The sequence below is a fragment of the Astyanax mexicanus genome, chromosome 15, assembly GCF_023375975.1.
Source record: "Astyanax mexicanus isolate ESR-SI-001 chromosome 15, AstMex3_surface, whole genome shotgun sequence".
Classification (NCBI taxonomy): domain Eukaryota; kingdom Metazoa; phylum Chordata; class Actinopteri; order Characiformes; family Acestrorhamphidae; genus Astyanax; species Astyanax mexicanus.
This window is the reverse complement of record NC_064422.1, coordinates 30,291,321-30,313,460: the sequence shown is the minus strand read 5'-3', so window position 1 is coordinate 30,313,460 and position 22,140 is coordinate 30,291,321.

The window sequence follows — 22,140 nt, the reverse complement described above, 5'->3', positions numbered from 1 at the left end:
AATTATTATTATCAGCTGAACTGGCCCTACAACCATAAAACCACATAAAACTCCATCATTTCTAATAATAACCTGCATTAGGATTAATACTGTAGCCGAAAGATTCAAGGAGATGCACTCTTGTTATTTCCCCCAGTCTCAAGTTTTCTGAAATGTCTCAGTATATACTGCACTGACTGTAAACAATAATCCCTAATCTGCCAGTTTGCCAAAGTGAGCAAAGCACATATTTAGCACATATTATCTACAGTAGGTGGTACGTGGAGATTACATTTGATTATGGGTGGTACATGGTCTAAAAGGTTTATGATTCTTCTAGTAAAGAAACTAAATTAAATTAAAATTTTATTATTTGAAATTTGTCTATTGTTGCCCCATTTTAGCTGGATATAGCCCCCCAGCTCCAGAACATCAGCTGCCTGTGCTGACCAGTATCACACTAGGACTGATATCGGGAGAAAATGTCCTCAACCCAGTCAGACCAGTAATCCTCAGATTTTCAATACATTTCTAAAGATAGTTAGATATAGTTTAATGCTCAAATGTGTGATTACAAATATCCAAATCACAGTAGTGATGGTAGAAACAATGAAAGTGGTGATGCTGGTTATTGATGACAAAATAGTAGTAAATAATGAAAGGTGGGCAATAGCCTAAGGCAGGAAGCATTTTGATGTTATCTTGTCCTACTTTACTTTACATAAATAAATAACCAATACAATATAATATAATATAATATAACATTGGATAATACATGACAATAAACTTTATATTTTTTTTCTTTTAGTTTAGGTTAAAATCAGTTTAAATAAAAAAAAATGTCTAGATTTTTTGGTAATTAATTATTTTTACACTTATGAAAATGGCAACAGTTTTTTAATTTATGCTGATATTCACATAATGACTACATTATCAGAGTGATTCAAGTGTGTTTGTTTTTAGGAGAGACAATTTAAATATTTATTTTTATCCATGTTTCCTGGGACCTTTTAAAAAACAAACAATAAATACAATATTTTCAGAAAGGAACAGGACAGAAATAAATGCTTCAAAACCTGACAAATAAAAAAAAGATCCAAATGAAAAGGCTATTGATGTTTATTGTACATGCATAATGTCTGTAAACATAATTGAATAGGGTTAAAAAAAGATCATTGGTCAGAAAAGATAAAACATGTATGAACAAACAAAAAGTGGAATGTCCCCAGAGATGGAAATGTCATATACTTAGTTTAGGTGGGCTTGGTGTAGATTTTCCATACACAAACACCACACACAGACAGAGAGAAAAAGAGAGGGATAGAGAGAGAGGAAGAGAGAGTCCCCCCAGTACAGGTATGACACAGTTCCCTCTCAACACTGTCATTGCTCTAATTCCACTTTCTGTATCTCTTCTAGCAAGGTGAGCTCACAAGGTCGCATGTTGAACTCATTGGTGTTGACACTCACGGCAGGAGAGACTCGTCCTCAGTGTTAAAGCTGACCAAAAGCCACCCAGGAGACCACCCTCCACCCCCCACCTTTACCCCCCTCCACACACACACACACATCCCTCTGAGGCTGAGCAGCACCTCTCTGGCTTTAGATCCTGCAGGCCAGTCCAACAGTGCCCTGCAGAAATCACCTGGTGTCCAAAATCAGCTTTCATCTACACTGTCCCAACCATTACAACCAGCAGTTCTAACACACACACACACACACACACATACAAGGATTTTACATTTGCTGTGACCTCTGCCTCTCTGTAGCCTGCAGTGGTAAGAGCATTTATTCAGTGGTTTTGAGTGTTGTTAGGGGTTCGCACATCTAGTTGTCGCAGTTAACGCCTGTGGATGACAGCTCGATTTTTTGGTTTCAGTAAACCAGACAAGAGAGTTTAGACCTTCTGGTGAAGTTGCCGTTCTTTGTTTCAGTCAACCAAGGACCAATCCTATTTCTCCTCTTGGCCCTATCACTTAGTCCTACCACTCTGGTTTGGGCGTTCATGCCATGGGGTAAGGTGTCCCAATTTTTGTTAAGCTGAAGGAGCAGGGGAAAGTGTTAGAAGTGTATGACGCTTTAAACAGAAATGTTTAAAGAAGGCAAACTCCAAACAGAGACCTATGAGAAATCACTGGCAAGATAGTGGCAAAACCACTAAATGACCATAGTTTCAATGTTATATGGCCTCCTTAACAAGTGCATCTCGGTAGCTAGCTAACTAACTAATTTCCTGTTCCGCCTTAATTGGTGCAACAGACTTCAGAGATTTCCTAAAGGGTTGTCCCAATCCTTAGTTTGATTATTTCACTCTGTTCCAAGGTGAAGGGTTGTACTGGAAAACAAAGGGCTAGGGGTATAAATTAGAAATGGGATTGGACCCAAGTGTTAGTGGACACTCTTGGTAACTTTATAGTAGTGAAGACAGTTGCACTAAACTGTTTCTGGCACTAAGTATTCAAATCCACACACATAATAGTGCTTAATCGCCATAGAAATGCATTGATTGCCATTAGAACAGGACACTCTACTGCACTCCTTTTACCCTGTTCTTCAATTGCCAGCACCCCACAGGACCACCACAGAGCAGGCATTACTCAACTGGTGGGTCATTCTCAGCACTGCAGTGACACTGGAGCAGTGCTGCTGGAGTTTTTAAACACTGTGTTCACTCATTGTCCACTCTATTAGAGACTCTTACTCAGCTGGATCACTTTGTAGATGTAAATTTAGTGTCTGCACAGTTTGTGTTGAAACATTTGGCTGGACATTTCTGGTTGGTGTTCAAAAAATCCGGCAGCACTTCTGTGTCTGATCCAAACTTGATGGTTCACAAATTGTGTGAACAGTAAAGGACTGTTTTTAAATTTTAAGAATTTCCACATCATATCAAGGCTTTATCATTCTAAAACTATATGTACAGGAATGTTCTTATTTCACGTTGCAATATTTGATTGAATCGTTTTGAAAACACCATAGTTCTCCAGATACGCTCTATGTCCTAAAAGTATTGGGACATCTGCTCTTTCATTGCTTTTTTCACAACTAAGTGTCTAAAAATGTATCCTGCTTTTTTTGAGTAACTCTACTCTCTACTGTTCAGGAAAATCAAATTCCTACTACATTTTTTAGCATTCCTGCAAGGATTGGATTACTATCAGTGATTACAGCTTAAATGATCCCTAGATCAACTCAATCCCAATTTCTCAACTCATCCTCCCAGAAGTATTGAGTGGAGCACCATCACAACTGTTCACAACATCTTGCTGAGGAAATGTATGAGCCTGTATCCCATGCATGAAATTAGGCATGTTGCCAATAGATTCATGTTCATCTGCTCCAGAGAATTGACACTACCTCCCTATAAAAACAAAATAAGTTTGTGTTTATATGTGCATCTGTATATTCTGTACATGTCCACAAATGTTGCAACTTAAAGAAGTTAAATGCATTAATTGCAAGGGGTGTCCACAAACCTTTGGATATAGTGTTTAGTTCTGAGTAGACATTCAGTAACACTGTCATGGGGATGACATTCTTGATTGGTACAGTTAAGGGTGAAGTCATCTTCATCAAGACTGTCTTATCGCTTCGGCTAACAAGTGACATATTTGTGAAACCTGTCAGACATGTACTGTCTACATTTACGAAACCTCAGGGAGAACTTGTTAAAAATCTGCCTCCTGGATGTGAAGGTTGGGAGAGTAATTGTAACGAATTGCAATTATTGAACATTATTTACACTGACAAACCACATACAGTGTCATGATCTATAGTAACTGGTGCTGTGTACCGTGACTTCTGCCATGTCATATGGAAGCTAAAGAACACTGCAGTGACCTGTGGGATGTGCATGTTGGGTCTCGTAAAATGAATGTGGGTGTGATTTCAATCAGAGTTGGTTTTGCATGGACAATTCTTGCCAGTTGTCAGTGGTCATGATCATTACCAAACACTCTGGGTGCTAGTGCATACTATGACATGACATACGTATGTATGAATGTCCCATCCATTCAGTACCCACTCTCAGCCCTCACTCAAACTTTGATTACTTAGTTCACCTTGCCATGAGCATGTTGGTCAGTGTTCGAGCTCACTCACATGATAACACCTTACAACTTACTCTGATCAGTCCCTGATCTGAGGTAAAGCGCGTATCACTTTATGAACTGATATTTAATACTAGTTTTTCCCATTTTTAATCATGGTTTATCTTTTCTTCCTCCATACTGTCAATTAGTCTCTCAGGGCATCTTTCCTGTAGTCAGCAAAGAACTGATGAGAAAAGATTTGAGCATTCTTAGAAATCACACCTGTTCTGGTGTGTAATTCCTTTTTGTGGTGAAGCTGTTAAAAATCATTGTGACTCATTGTGTGTGGGGTCTTTGAACAAGGTAGAAATTTTCCTAAGATGATGGTTTGTGACTTTACACAGATTTTGTGGTTTGTTAGGTATCTTGTGCATTTTATTATTTATTAATCAGTAACACTTTACAATAAAGGTACATTAATTCACAGTACTACAACAGAATGTTTCAACTAATTATTAATTGACACTAGTTAGGACATTATTAATAATTGCAACTAGTGTCTCAATTTATTTTTATTTACAGCATTCTTAAACATTAAACATTAAACATTATTATTAATTGATACTATTAAAAATAGTTTCAATTAATAATTAAAGTATTTATACCCCTTGAACTTTTCCACAATTTGTCACCTTACAACCACAAATATAAATGTATTTTATTAAGATTTTATTTGATAGACTAACACAAAGTATTGCATAATTGTTAAGTGGAATGAAAACATGTTTTTTTATTTTTTATTAAATAAAAATATGAAAAAGTATTTATCCCCCCAAAATCAATACTTAGTAGAGCCACCATTCACTGCAATTCCAACTTTAAGTGTTTTGGGGTTTGTCTCTACCAACTTTGCACATCTAGAGACTGAAATTTTTGCCCATTCTTCTTTACAAAACAACTCAAGCTCAGCCAGGTTGGATGGAGAGCGTCTGTGAACAGCAATTTTCACGTCTTGCCAAAGAAGATCAAATGGTATTTAGGTCAGAACTGGATCATTCTAACATAAATATTCTTTGATCCAAACCATTCCACTGTAGCTCTGGTTGTATGTTAAGAGTCATTATCTTGAATCTCCTTTCCAGTCTCAAGTCTTTTGCAGCCTCCACCAAGTTTTCTTCCAGGATTGCCCTGTATTTATCTCCATCCATCTTTTTTAATCATCTTTGACCAACTTCCCCATCCCTGCTAAAGAAAAGGATCTCTACAGCATGATGCTGCCACCACCATGTTTTACTTTGGGGATGGTGTGTTCAGGATGATGAGCAGTCTTACTTTTCAGCCACACAAAGCACTTTGTATTTAGGCCAAGAATTTCAACTTTGTTCTCATCTGACCACAGAAACGTCTTCCACATGTTTGCTGTACAAACAGCACTTCTTATTTCTTTCTTTTTACAGTGGTTTTCTTCTTGGCACTCTTCCATAAAGTGCATCACTTATGGTTCTCCTGTCGACAGATTCTTCTACCTGAGCTGTGGATCTTTGCAGCTCCTCCAGAGTGACCATGGGTCTCTTGTCTGCTTCTCTGCTCTCCTTGCTCGATCTGTCAGTTTGGGTGAATGGCCATGTCTTGGTAGGTTCGCAGTTGTAAAGTACAATGACACAAAGAGGTACAGCACAGCCTTAAAAACCATTTTCCCCTGCAGTGGAAGAGAAGCCTAAGATTATCTTTAAAGTATGTATAACTCCAGAGTTGTGATTCTGCTCTGCTGGCTCGCACTCTGCGGCTGGCACTCAGTCGCTCTGCTCTCTGTTATGCATGGCGCAATGGGTAGAGTACCCCCTGATCCTGAGCCCTCACTGAAACCTGAGCAAGGCCAATGTTTCCATGGGCTGAGAGCTGAGAAACGGACCCTTCCAGACTGTACTCCATCACTCCAGTCAGACTGCAGTGTGATGTAATTTTCACACTTTCCACACTGTGTTTGATGGGTTGACTTGTCAACTCAGTTGCTAATACACATCACTATGAAGTGTTTACTAGTTATACATTCGTATACAGCTAAATATATGTACATTCAGAGCATATTATTAATTTAATGCTGTTAGGAGGAACCACATGTTTTATTTTTGTTGGTTAATAAGCTGAAATTAACATGGCTTGGAACAACAGCTTGATAGCAAAGCATTTTAAACTAAAAAAATAAAAAAAGGAATGAAAATGTGAACAATTTGATACAGTAATGATTGCTTTAAAAATACTACTTTATAAATAATTAGGGGTGAATTTGCAAATTTCTATCCCACACAGCAATCAGATTTAAGTCTGTCTAACGCAATTGATCACTGAGTATAAATGCATGACAGTGCCAAACTTTTCGAAGGGTTAAATCCAGATACTAATCATCATAAATTAAATGACCAGGTGTAAATGGTGTCTTCATATCCTAACATATTAGTTGATATACAGCACCATCCATAATTGTTGGCACCCCTTAGTTAAAATGTGTTAAAAGCCTTAAAATACATTAATGTTTTTTTTGCAGAAACATAGTCTTACAAAAAAAAATAAAAAATAGAAAAAGCAACCTTCAATTCAAGTGAATAAAAAAATAAATCATTATTTTTCATAAAATGACCTGTTCCAGAATTATTGGCACCCTTAACAATGTCTTGGAAATAAATGTATTTGAACCATTTATATAATTTCTACTGTAGTTAATAAAGTGGATTAAAGTATCTAGGAACCTTTAATGAGTAATTCATCACTTCCTGTTTCCCTGGGGTGCAAATATGGCGTTACACAGAGGCCTCCTAAACATGGGAAAGACAAGAGAACACACTATTCAAGTAAAGCAGATGTATGTCGACCTTCATAAGTCAGGTAATGGCTACAAGAAAATAACCACCCATCTGCAGATTACCTTGTTTACAGTCAGAGCAATCATCAAAACATTTCAAACCCCATCTTGTGAAGAGTTATAGGAGAAGATTAAGTGTTGTCTTGTTGGCAAAAGGAGGTTCACCAGGGGTGCCAATAATTCTGGCACACATGATTTCATTTCAAAGATTTATTTCTTATTATGTATTTTTTTCCCACCAAAAAAGGCACTTGAATTTGATTAGCTTAGATTTTTTAATTTATTAATATTATATATAAAAAATAATTTATTAAAAGCCAAAGAACACTTTTTATCCAGGGATGGCAATAAATATGGAGGGCACTGTAAACTGGATCTAATATAATGTACATTGGTTACATTATACTACACAGTAGGTAAGATTAATTCAGTAATTGAATAATGAACCAGTGGGTTTAATTGTAAATAAGCTCTGCTGTAAGATTAACAAGATACTTGAGGAAAGAGGGTTTCTAAACAGTATCAACAGTGGGGGTGATAAAATACTGTACACACTGTATACAGCAGTAACAACTGAAACACTCCATCAGTTTGGGCTGCTTTATACAGTGAATAAACCATGGTAGGAAAATATAGAGAGTTCCCCTGTGATATGGAAGTGCGGAAAGTGGTTAGGTTGGGCTGGTGTGTATGATGGGCAGATGTGTAAGGAGTTAAGCGAGACAGAAGTGGGACAGGTCTCGTAATCGCTGTGTAAATAGCTCTGGTTAGTGAGACTTAGCTGCATATGCTTTTTTTTTCTTCACTCCTCTCCCTGCACTAGGCTTTCCTGTCTGGGTGCACAGAGGCACAGGGACCTAATTAACACAACATATGTTTATTTAAATCCCCACGTCGGGTGTGAAAGGAGGCTTTTGGGAGGCACTACCTACAGGGGCTGTGAGCGCAGAGGGGGGCGTGAGGAGTGGCAGCAGAATTAAGAGGTGTCGGAGAAAACGGGAGAGAAGGAAAGAGAGAGAGAGAGTGGGAAAGAGGGGAGGATACAGAGAGAGAAAGAGAGAGGGAGGTAGCACTTAGTGCTCTACGGAATTCGCACCCGATATCACATGAACTCTTGGAGAAGTGCAAATGTATTCCACTGCAACCCTAGAAACAAACAAGCTGCCACTTCCTTAGTTTATAATTAGCTGGTAATCAATGCTAAGTCTCTTGGAGAAGTGGGAAGACTTCTGCCATCATATAGTCATGCTTGCTGGTGGCTGGGGGATGTTAAAGTACTGTTTAGAATGGAATTAATTCAACATGGGAGCTGTGGTAATCGATTTATGCAGGGTATCACTGTGACTGTGGGACCACCAGGATCGGTTGTTGTGTCAGTAACTCCTGACAGTGTGATGCTTCTTCGTATGTAAAGATTATGGTGACTTTATATTTCGGGTCATGTCAGTTCCATGTAAAGTCACATGTTGGTGCATATTCTTTAATAAAGAAATAAACTGATTTCTCTTAATAGGATAACTCTTTAAAATTGGGTTATTTGTTAGAAGGGCTCCATAAAAAAATAAGTAAGAAAATAAGAGACTGATGAGTTTCTTTGATTTTTACCAAATTGAAAACATCTGGAAAATAATCAAGAGGAAGATGGATGATCACAAGCCATCAAACCAGGAGTGGCATAAAGTTATCCAAAAGCAGTGTGTAAGACAGGTGCAGGAGAACATGCCAAGATGCATGAAAACTGTGCATGAAAAAACAGGGTTAATCCACCAAATATCTGGATCAAATATTGATATCTGAGATACTAAGATCTGCATCTTTTCTGTTATTTCAGCCATTTCTCATTTTCTGCAAGTAAATGCTCTAAATGACAATATTGTATTTAGGAATTTGGAAGAAATGTTGTCTGTAGTTTATAGAATGTTCATTTAACTCAAACATATACCTATAAATAGCAAAATCAGAGAAACTGATTCAGAAACTGAAGTGCTCTCTTAATTTTGTCCAGAGCTGTAATGTACTTCATTATTTTATTTAATGTTTTTTAATTACTATTTATAGCGCAATGTTGAATAATACAAAGTACTGGAAATGTGTGAGTGTGTTTTTCCATGTGTTAATTTTGCTCATATTCGTCATTTTAGGTTTTAAAATTGGCTTCTGGCCAATTTAGTAAAAGAATCAGGATCAAATATTAAGAAGTCTTGACTGGTGAATCTCTTGATAAGCGTCTAGTTGCTAGGTCCCAAATATTCAGTCAGCTCAGGTGTTGATATGTAAACCACAAAGACAACAGCGGCTGATAAAGTGAGGTCAAGTCGCTGGTGAAGATTTGCAACAGTAGAGCTGTTTTAATCAAACAGATCAATATTGCAGAGCTTTTATTTCAGAGTACTGTTATCATACAATACTGGCACTCTTAGAACATTTCTCAGCCAATCACATTGCAGTGTTGGAAGTAACCGTGGTATAATTACGTAAAGTTTGTTTGTAAGAATCTTTCTAGCTTTTAATTGAGCTCATTTAACTTCATATCTTTTTAGGGAAGTGCGTTGGTGTTTCTGACATGATGTTTTCACAATGCTAATCTGATGGCTCTAAGCCCACTTTTCCAGATGGGTGCAAATGTGCGAAAAATGTGCGAAATTTTTTAGCCAAAGCACTACTTTAATCACAGTTAATGCTAAAGAATTGAGCTCCAACTAAAGAGGCGATGGCACTCCACCAGGAATGCCCTGATGGATGGAGTGGTGCTTGGTGTGGGCATGTAGAATTGTGGCATGTTGTCTGAGGGGGGTCTGGGAGATGAAATGCTTTGCTGTGCTTGCTGCGCAGACAGTGCAGTGCCTGCGTTTGACAGGACAGGGCAGCTGTGCTCTCACTCGCATTCCTGTGGCTTGCTTCATTGGCCTGAACGATTCCGTCCCACAAAACCTGGTCTGCACTGACTTGGCAACGGGCCACAATACTTTATCTCTTTTCTCTGGCTGTCAATCCCCACAATCACCGGTGGACCCCCCACCTCAGCCGGGCTTCAGCCGGCAAACCCACCGGAACGCATTAAGAAATCATCACTGCTGTCATGTCCACCCTGAGCCACCATACGATGCCACACAGGGGTCAGCGTGCACAGTACGATGTCAGCGACTCCTCTGCAGCTGCGAGAGAAAGACGACTCTCAAAGGCTGGAGAAACGAGACACAGACTCAGGCTCCCCTGCTCCGTCTGCTCTGTCTGCTCTGTCTGCTCTGAGCAAAATCATGAATGAGTGAGAGTGTATCTATGTCTGTATCTGTTGGCCTGTGGCCTGGAAAAAGCACTTGGCTCCGTGTCAAGCCTCATCTGAGTTAGTGAGCCGTGACGGTCATAAATCACTGCAGAAAGCCAGTTTAAATGCACTTTTGTACATAAGCTGTAACAAGGCAATATGAGCAGCACTTTTGTGTTTTAATACACACAGGAGAGTGGCGAGCAGCTAGAATGATTGTGCAGATGTTGCAGAAAAAGATCACAACTGATAAGACAGGAACTCATGTACTAGTTGCTATGAAAAGAGTCAAGCATCCCAGTCATTTTAACTTGATCTCTAGACAGCTACCCAGTTAGGCTAGTTCATTATCAGCAAATTTATTATGCACATAATTCTGTCCTGTTTTATTTTGTTCCTCATTATGTCTTGACTGAAATCGATCAGTCAAATTAAAAATAGAATTTGATGTGATTACATGAGGTTTACATAGTAGGATGTGTTTAATGGAAGAAAACATATTGTTTTACATGTTAGAGTAACTGTTGTTTCTGAATGTGAACCTCTTATTTTTTGGATGAAATTAATTTAGTGGAATCGCCACACAAGTAAAAAAAAAAAAAAAAAAAAAAAAAAAAAATATATATATATATATATATATATATATATATATATATGTGTGTATATGATTTTGCTGTTAATAGGTATATGTTTGAGTAAAATGAATATTGTTGATGTATTCTATAAATGACAGACAACATTTCTTCTAAATTCCAATTTAAAATATTGTCCTTTAGAGCCTTTATTTGCAGAAAATGAGAAATGGCTGAAATAACAAAAAATATGCTTTTTCAGACCTAAAATAATGCAAAGAAAACAAGTTCATATTAATAAGGTTTAGAAATCAATATTTGGTGGAATAACCCTGGTTTTTAATCACAGTTTTCATGCATCTTGGCATGTTTTCCTCCACCAGTCTTACACACTACTTTTGGATAACTTTATGCCACTCCTGCTGCAAAATTTCAAGCAGTTCAGCTTGGTTTGATGGCTTCTGATCATCCATCTTCCTCTTGATTACATTCCAGAGGTTTTCAATTTGGCAAAATAAAAGAAACTCATAATTTTTAAATGGTCTCTTATTTACTCTTTACGTGTTTTGATTGAAGCACAATACACGAAAGCAAGTGCACTTAAACATATCATTCTTAAAGCCTGTTTACTGGTAGAAGATTATAAGTGACTGGAGGATGTCCATGTGTAAAATGATCTGTAGGATTTCATCTATTACATTTCATTCTCAAGCATTTGAGTTTAAGTGTAAAAGATTAATTACTTAAAGCTAGCTTTAAGTACATGCAGTCCTTGAGTGTTGGAAAAAAGACTGCACCACTAATGCAGCACAGTGGCCAGAGGCATGTGGGTCTAAAAAGACATTATGTACCTGTGTGCTGGACAGATGCAGTGTTGACTTCTTTTATGAGTCTGTCATCATATTCCCCGCCCGCTCACCCCAGGCTCTGCTGCCCGCTAAGAAAAGCAGTGGCCTGCATTAGTCAGTTTCCTTGATGACCTTTAAGGTTACGACAGGGTTAATTGCTTGTGAAGTGTGGAAATACCTGGACAACATTAATCTCATGTTATCTGGCATGTTGTATTTGTTTTGGAGAAACACAAATAAAAATAAGAATATTGCATTTATAGTGAATTTATTAGAAGAGTGAGGAGAGTCTGTTATGACAGAACAACACAGGTGCGGAGCCATAGTGGAAAACATCTTACTCTTCCAGTCCCAACAGGACAATTAGTGATTTACGTCAAAGGTAAGTGATCTCACTCAAAGGTCAACTGGTTCTGTGTGTCAAAGTATAAATTAACAATGCAAAATATAATCAACACTAGAGCAGGTTAACCAATAGAAACTGAGAGTTCTGTTAAATTAAGTTATTGGTGGGAAGGATCCCACCCACCCAGCACACGCACTTTTTGTCCCACTCCCCTCAGGCCGGAGGCTGCGGAGCATTAAGTGCAAAACAACAAGACTCAGAAACAGCTTCATTCCGGAAGCTGTAAGACTCTTAAACTCCACTTAACAACACACTGCACTGACACCAAGGACAAATTACTGTTTACTGTTTACCAACATGGTCACTTTACTTGCACTGAGACACTTTATCTCCACTGCTCTAATTCACATTATCATGCTGCTATAGCACACTTGCACTCTGGACTTCATGTTGCTGAACCTTCTACTCTCTATTTATTTTTTTTATTCTTGGGATATTTATCTATCTATTTTGTATATTCTATTTCTTTTATTGTATTCTTTTTTTTATCTATATATCTATTAATAACAGCTCTTGGGGTGTAAAACTGGATCGTGAGATCACAATTTCGTTCCACCTCATGTACCACATGTGATGCGAATGACAATAAAATCTCCTTGAATCCTTGAATCCTTGAATCCTAATATAAATACATAATTGTATTTTTAATAACAAGGCGGAACTGTATAATGCAATGTAAAAAAAAAAGTAAAATAAAGTGATTGAATCTCACAAAAAATCCTGAAGGAAACACCAGTCAAAAAATATAAAAGTTAAATAAATAAAGGAAAAGTTTAACATTAGATAAACACTTAGACAGACAGACAGACAGACAGACAGATATATAGATGGCCTAGTTGTCTAATTGGCCTAATTTAAGGTCTATGAAAAGTTCTGCTGACAATCCTTCAGGACGAACAATAAAAATCTAAGCCACATCTAAATTAAAATTAAATACATGTTTAACATTAATTTAACTTGTAATTTAAAGTACTGAGCACAACTACATATTTTTTGTTAAACGTTGTCCAAGTTGATTTTATCTCCCCTCAAACTTACAAGTATATACTATTATTTTATTTTGACACCACTAATATACATATAATTGCATTTCCTACATCCATTCTTTTATTTACATTTAAATATCCACTATAAACATTTGCTTCTGCGATTAATCGCAGTTAATCACAGAATTTTGTTGTGATTGTTCAGATTTTAATTAATTGTAATCGTCTGACACCAGTATTAATAATATTAGTTGAGGCAATCAGTTTGCTAAAGTTTACAGTGTAACTTAATATTGGTTGTTCAGCACAATAATGAGAACAACTTTAAGACTTTTTTTTTTACAGTGTATGGTTAGCCAGCGAGCTAAGCCTTAGTCAGGGCTGAGTTAGTAGAAATAAAAATATTCCTAATGCGTTTCTTAAAATTTTCAATGTTATGGTATTCTTTGGCTGTGTCCCAATTAATAATATACTAATAATATAATATTGTTATATATTAACATTAATATAATAATATAAAATATTTTGAAGTCTATCTTTAGTAATAAGAGAAAGTTCTCCCGACACCATTGTGGCTGTTGGCCTGCTGCTGCTGCTGCTGCTTCTGAGGAAACGTCAGTTGGTCCTACACAAGAGCATGGAGACACATTAGATCTTGTTTTATCACATAACATTGAGATATCTGATGCAGTGTTTTCGGATCATATGCCTGTCTTATTTTAAGTTAATCTTCCTTGCTTTACTTAAGAGTATGTAGTAATACTTTTACTCTAATACATATGTGCTGCATTGTTATTCGTCACAATACTAAAATTGTTACGAATAATTCCCAATCCACATTATCACTTACAGATGTCAGGGTCTGATGAATTACAGACTCAGGCAAAGTAAAACTAAAAGTAAAAATGAAGTTTTATTTTTTGGACCCAGCAGTGTCACTGAGGCCCCCTGAATGGACTTATTTTCTTTGGACACTTATGTGAGACCTAATGCTTAAAAACGAGCTTTGATAATAGACAGTGATTTAAAGTTAGACAAACAGATTAATTTGGTCATTTAATCTAGTTTATTTTAGTTGAGGCTTTTAACCAAGATCAAGCCATTTTTTTTACATGCTTTTATTTAATCCAGGCTCCACTACTGCCATGGGCAATATGCTGGTGTTGGTCAGGCTTTCGTCTCACGACTACAGCTGGTCCAAAATGATTCTGCGCATCTTTTAACTAAAACACGTAAGCAAGAACACGTCTCCTATATTGGCTTACTCTTTACTACATTTTAGTATTAATTTTAAGATCTTGCTTTTTCTTTTTGACGCTTTGAAAAGTTTCTTCTTCTTCTTCTTCTTCTTCTTCTTCTTCTTCTTCTTCTTCTTCTTCTTCTTCTTCTTCTTCTTCTTCTTCTTCTTCTTCTTCTTCTTCTTCTTCTTCTTCGTCTGAATCTGAATTACCTGTATGGCATGGGTAAATGTAACCAGTCATTCTAAAATGGTAATAATAATAGATCAAAAATGTATGTACCTTTAAAACCAAGTACACTTGGTACGTACCAGATGAATCCATGTATTAAATTTGTATTTTTTTAAATTAGGTGGGAATAAATGGTCTATTCATAATAATTAAATACATTTCAAACCCCAGCTTTTAATGTACTGTTTTAAAAATGGAACTAAATGTAAGTAGCTATTTAGTTTATGTTTTTTTTCATGTGTCCTGCCAGTTCTCTAATTTCATGATGCTTCTGTAACACTGGTGCTCTAGCCCTGTGTGCTGACACACTTGGCACAGGGCTTTGGCTTGCCGTGCTCCTTCCAGAGCAGCACCCTCTGTGCTGTGAGAAGTATATGTAGTCATTGATCAGGAAGGACCACTGTGAGAAAAAACTTCCTCAGATAGCAGTGTGGGGCCTTCAGGGGGCCAAGAAGAGGGAAGGCTTCCTGTAATGATATCTAGTACCTCTTCTTTTACCATCTGTGCTTCTCTCTCTTAATTAACATGTGTTAACTTGGGATTTACTATCTATTAGTCTATCTATCGATCAATGAGGAAAAAATGGGGGAAAATGGTTATTTTTCTTTATTTGCTAACAAATAACCATGTTTTTTTGACCAATACATTTTATAGATAGACAGACACACAGACAGCTAGGCAATAAAGACAGAATCACATATTTGACGAGTCTTAGTTAGATCTCTGTGCAAGGTGTGCTGTGAACGTCGCTTCACAGCTTCATTTCTCACACTGTTGTCATCATTAAAAAGATCACCTAGCAATATTATAACACTGGTCTATAACATAGTCTAAATATTATGATAAAGATGCCAAAGCAAAGCATACAAATTGAATCTAGATTTTATAAATTGTTTACACATGTACAAATCTGATTAAATCAATGCAGATTTTATTAGAAAACATAATTCAGTGGGGATATTGTTCTGAGGTACATTAGTACATTTATAAGTCAACAAAATAATAAGCATTCTTTGGTATAAACAGATGGCCGATTGGTTTGAAATGTATGTTTGTAGTGTCTGTAGTTAATAGGCTTAGTAAATACACTCTCATGGCTGTGGCTAACATAAAGATCCCCATGTCTGAGTGACAACAAAGACTATTGCTTAAATTAGGATTTAATTTAAACCATTTTTAACATGGCAGTGTATTTCCCATCACAGTCAATATTCCATACAGCACACACACACACTATGTGCTAAGCACAGGTGGGGTCTCCAATTAATAAATTAATGAATTAATTATGAATTTATTAAACGTTTAAAAGCAAAACCATCCCCAATGCCTACTACAGCCTTATGAGGTAAAAAGCAACAGAGAATAAAAAGTCTTAAAGCTAGCACTGGGCTGACAAGGTAATCCAATGGCTAGAAGAATGGCCAATTTAAGCAAGTTCTACTGCTGCACATACCTACACACTAGAGAGAGAAAGAGCTGGTGAACCAAGTAGATGCTAGGGTAAAAGTCTGAACACAAGTTAAACATAAACAGACTGATGAACAGGGTGTCCCAAAAAAAGAAAACAGGATTGTAAATAGGCTTGTAAAACTACATTTGAGCATTTTCCGCTCAATCACCACTCTTGTTACTGTCTTGTTTTCTGGTATCCTCTGGCCTCCCAAACAAACATGTAGCAGATAAACTGGCCATGCAAATTTTTTCTCTAGGTGGGAGTGTTCCTATGATAGACTGTTTCCCTGCAGCGTTTATTCCTGCCTTGCATCCAATAATTCTGACTAAAGGCTTCACTTCCACTGTGACGCTGACCAAAACGATGCAGTAAGAAGATGAATAAATTGATGGTTTACACATACAAACCTACAAAATAAGAGACCACATAAAATGATATGTTTCTTTGATTTTACCACATTGAAAACCTCTGGAGTATAATCAATAGGAAGATTGATGATCAAAAGCCATCCAACCAAGCTGAACTGCTTAAAGTGGCTTGGACTGCTAGGTGTGGCATAAAGTTATCCAAAAGCAGTGTGTAAGACTGGTGGAGGAGAACATGCCAAGATGTATGAAAACTAAACTGTGATTATAGACCAGGGTATTCCACTAAATATTGATTTCTGAACTCTTAAAACTTTATGAATATGAACTTGTTTGTTTTCTTTGCATTATTTGAGGTCTGAAAGCTCTGCATCTTTTTTGTTATTTCAGTAATTTCTCATTTTCTGCAAATAAATGCTCTAAATGACAAATATATCTCTTTTTTTTCCAGAGCTGTATGTTTAGGTGTATTTGATGTATACAAATGCATATCTTTTCTGAATAGACACAGGGAGATATACTGATTATGGCTTTACTTTACACTGCCGGTATGCAATGTTGCTGCATATATGTTTACTATTTGTATGTAGATTTTTCACGTAGTGTGACAGGGAGCTGGTGTTTTTATACAGAGTTTAAAACAGAGCAACAACCCGGCTAACAGAGATCATTATAGGTGTTTTTAGCAACATTTTGAAAAAAATTGATGATAGTAAGCCTGTAATGTTACAGAATTAATGTTCCAGGAACGTTCTGAAAATGTATGACATTTAATGGTTTACATCACAATGTTATTACACTCACAAGGTTATAACACAAGGTTTCTCACATAGCATTTGTAGCTACATAAATACCATTATTAAACATTGCAAAAATGTAAAAAAGTGAGGTTGCAATGATGTTGCTGGAATGTTTAAAAACTTTAAATCAGAAAAACTAATTCAGAAACTGAATCAGTTTGCAAAGTCTATATACATATATATATATATATATATATATATATATATATATATACATACATATATACATATGTATGTATATATATATATATATATATATATATATATATATATATATATATATGTCTGTTATTATCAGTACAGTGATGGCAGTGCATGAAGCTGAAGCTAGCTTTATAGGAAATAAACAGCTTCTTGTGCACTTTTTAAGTTATTAATGCCTTGTTTTAAATGTCAGGGCTCTCCGGATTCTAGCAAGGAGGTGTGGAGCTTAGTACTTTTTATCATGTTTTACTACACCAAAAGTCAATTTCACACCGGAGTTCTCCTTTAAATCATAATGCTATAGGAACATTCTAAGAATAAGTTAATTATAACATTCAGAAAACGTTTTACCAACCACAAAGTGTTATCTGGGGACGAGATGGGAAACTGTGTAATTACCTTTCTCGAAGGAAGCCTCAAAGTTTGTTCTTACACCATCGTACTTAGTTTAGTGTGCTGGGGGGCCCGATTCTACAATCAGTGTAATAAGGTTGCGATTGATTGAATGATTGACAGGCGGAGACATGCGTAATGATGAATGACTTGATTTGGGGGATGGAGAAGAAATGCAGTGATGGACAAGAACCATTTCTGGCTGTGAAGCCATATAAAGTGCAAAGGAGTTAGACCAGGGCAGATCACTTTAATGGCATGGCTGTGTGTGTGTGTGTATGTGTGTGTGTCTGAGCGTATGTGGGGGATGTGTGTGTGTGTTTCTGTGCACCCTTAGGTTCTAGCTCTTCTCACTCATCCTGCTTTTAAGCCGTGGCATGAAGCAGACATTGATGTGTGTGTCTGTGTGTGTGTTTATGTGCGTGGTGCGTTTGTGCGCTGGTGTTTGAGTGACAGCGGGGAGAAGGGCCTGGGCCTGAGGGTGGTCAGCACCAACACTGAAGGGGCTGGGGGTGGCGGGTGTCATGGTGGCTTAAAGCGGCGTTTCATCTGACAACAGCTTGCCAACCAGCGGTCTTGCCCCAGCCTTATATCTCCTTAATTCATCCAGCTTTATCAGTATCAATCATTTGAATCATTTATTTTTAGTGGGATATGGCCTCTCCAAACCTCATCCGCAGGCGCTGGCTCCCAGCAGCCCACTAATGAGTGTCAATCTGCTGGCTTTGGCGCTTTTCCAGCAGACACCTCTTCTGACAAACGCAGGGCTGCAGTCAACACACATTATGCACCCTCACCCATAGCTGACATGGTGCCATGCTCCTGCAGAAGCTCTGAAGCGCTGGGAATGGGTGTTCAGAGGTTGGAGAGTCAGAGGTTTGTGGAAGCGTCTGAGTGCACGTTCTTAAAGCTGCGAGACTGATGTGTTTGGTGTATCTGCTGTTGTACATTGGTGTATATTAATGTACAGTCCATTAAATATATCCTTCATGTGTTTGATTAAGCATTATTTACATCATTTGTATGAAGTGTCATACAGTCATATAGCATCTGTATGCTTTGCCCTGTACCCTATGCTGCACACTACTAAAGTTGTGCTGCAATAAAACTAATTTCTTATGACAAGAAAGGCATGAAATTTGTGAATCTGTGGCCTTTACCCCTTAAAATGCCTTGTCCCATATAAGGGCTACAGGTGTAGGTGATTTCTGCAGTAAAATAGATTATTTTCATTCCTTATATTTAAGGGCTTTGAAATCTCCTACAGGACACTTGGAGAAACTGCCTGTTTTCACTCTACTCCGCTTAATAATTCCAGATCAGTAATAGCAATCAACCCAATTTCTGCATGTTTAAAAATAGATGTAAAAACTAGACAAACTAACAAAACTAATGGTTTGGAGGAAATTAACAGTTTGATGTAATGCTTGAATAGAAATCCACAAGATTTAGTGGTGTAATGTCAAGCAGGCAATTGACAAAAGCCCAGGCCTGTTCAGGGTTAAAGAAGAAATGTATCATCTTTACAGACCTCAGGCAACTTAATTTTTAATTTGATTTTGGCTTTGTTCTTGTTTAAAACTATAAGGCTGCAGTAAGCTAACTTTTTTGCCTGCTTCTTTTTTAATTTACCATTCCACCCTAATTGCTGCTCTATTTAAGGTGGAAAGCAAAATTCTTTTTCTTTTTACTGTTAATTCAAAACTTTCTTTTAAGCAGAAAACCACACAGACCTTGTTTACATCTGATTGCTTCATTCATATAGTATCTAGATAAGGGCAAATCACAACAAATTGTAAATGTAATCAGACCCAATACACAGATGCAAATCTGATCCCTCAAGCCACTTGTCATAGTAGTGTAAATGCATCAATTACTCTAAGACTCATTTGAAAACCAAAACTCCTCTTAGGACAAATGAAACACCTTTAATAATTGCCAAGCAACAATTAATTAGCAAATTCCAACAACATATATTTGACTGGAACCACATTTTACTACCAAGTTGACATGCATGTGGCTAAAAGTCCACATAGTGGTCATATGAAGTCACTTTGTGTGACTCAGAAGCTCAACAGGCTCTGTACTATTGTTCTACTGTTGGTATAGCTGATGGTTATTAATGATTCCTAACAGTAATATAAAAAAATAAGATTTTGGGCTTTGTCATTGGACTTTTTTATTTCTATTATATTCTGTTTCATTATTTTCCCCTGTTTGTCTGCAGTGGTTGCATGCCTGGTGATTTAATAGTTTTTGCTTTTTAGGTTCAGTAACAATCTGTTATCAGTTTAGACACTCAATTATGTTAAAACTGTTTGATATAGTTTAAGGTACATGTTAGGTTTAACATTAGAGTTTGGTTTATGTTTAGAATGAATAGAATCTATTATATTATATATCTATTATACTGTCAGTTGCCTCCTTGACAGATCTCTATAAAATGCAATGAAATTAACAACCAGAATATTAAAGCAATATAAGTTGGAAAATGTAATAGCAGAGAGAGAAAAAAATGACTATACAAATAGTCTAATGCAAATCACTCATCATTTCCACATTTTCAGATGTTAGCGGTGTCAGTATCTGCAGATGTGCATGACAAAGCTGTTTAATTAATGCAATTAATCAGCTAATTGACCTGTCAAGCCTTCTGCTGTTTCTTTCTTTTTCACTTTCTGTAGTGTTTTTTGCCACTCTGTTGTCACTCTGCTTGTCAATCTGTCAGTGTGACTGTGCGCATTATATGAAGCTGGAGTGTTATAAAGTGAAAGTGTTATTCGGTGACGTGCCCATAATCAACACCACCATTGACTAATTGACTTTGTGGAGTAATTACTTCAGCCGTGGTGTGTATCAGTGTGTATCAGTGTGTAACAGTGCATATCGTTATGTGAGGGATCGGTGTGAACGCACGCTGACGGCTCTGACGGCTCTGTCCATGGCGGACGCAGTGCAGGCCACAAGGGCGAGGGGGATACGTTTTGTGAGTTTATGTATCCTTGTTCCAGGGCTTCTCGGGAGTGTTCAATTTTCTAGTAACTCAGCAGACGTCACAGGGCTATTCTGGCCGGTCAGTTGTGACAGCCGGCCGGCAACAGCAACGCCGGAGCAGGAATGTTTCTGGGGCGGGAGGAGGGGGACGGGGTTCAGGCGCTGATCCTGACAGAGGAAGTGGAGATGGGGGCTCTCTCGTTTCACTGAGAGCCCTGCGCTACTGGTAGAGGGACATAGGCTGTGTGGATAAATGAGGAGGAGGAGAGGGGACAGAGACAGGAAGAGGGGTGGGCAAGGTATTTGTGTTTGGTGCCAGCAGAGCCAGGCTTCTGGCATGCTGCATTCCTTGAGATCAACACCACGGTGTTTCCTTTCAAACTCACCCCCCCCACCTTCCAGTCGGTCTGCCAGTCTGCTGCTCGCTGTCCCCTTCTCCCCCCTATACCACCAGCATCTACAACCATCCACTGCCTCTCTCTGTCTCCCCCCACTCTCTCTCAAAGGCCTCATCACGGCTGTTACAGTACTACACCATTACTCTCAGTCACTCCACTCTCACTGCACCAAATTCTGTCTGTTGCCGCGCCATCATATCATCTAGTCACTAATCTAGACCAGTATGCATACAAACATACTTAAAATAAAATCTAATTATTAAAATAAATGGAAAAATTTAATATTTAAAATTTAAAGTCACACAGTGTAAATACAGGAGTAGTTCAAAGCTTATAACTGTCCAAATGCATAAATAATGAAATATAATCTATAAAGGGTGTGAAGAACTGTTAATGCAGAAACTTCGTATTTCCTGCTACAGTTTGACTTTACAACCAACACTGCTCCCAGTACAACCAACACTGCTCCCAGTACAACCAACACTGCTCCCAGTACAACCAACACTGCTCCCAATACAATCAACACTGCTCCCAGTACAACCAACACTGCTCCCAATACAATCAACACTGCTCCCAGTACAATCAACACTGCTCCCAGTACAACCAACACTGCTCCCAGTACAATCAACACTGCTCCCAGTACAACCAACACTGCTCTCAGTTCAATCAACACTGCTCCCAGTACAACCAACACTGCTCCCAGTACAACCAACACTGCTCCCAGTACAACCAACACTGCTCTCAGTACAACCAACACTGCTCTCAGTACAACCAACACTGCTCCCAGTACAATCAACACTGCTCCCAGTACAATCAACACTGCTCCCAGTACAACCAACACTGCTCTCAGTTCAATCAACACTGCTCCCAGTACAACCAACACTGCTCCCAGTACAACCAACACTGCTCCCAGTACAACCAACACTGCTCTCAGTACAACCAACACTGCTCTCAGTACAACCAACACTGCTCCCAGTACAACCAACACTGCTCCCAGTACAACCAACACTGCTCTCAGTACAACCAACACTGCTCCCAGTACAACCAACACTGCTCCCAGTACAACCAACACTGCTCCCAGTACAACCAACACTGCTCCCAGTACAACCAACACTGC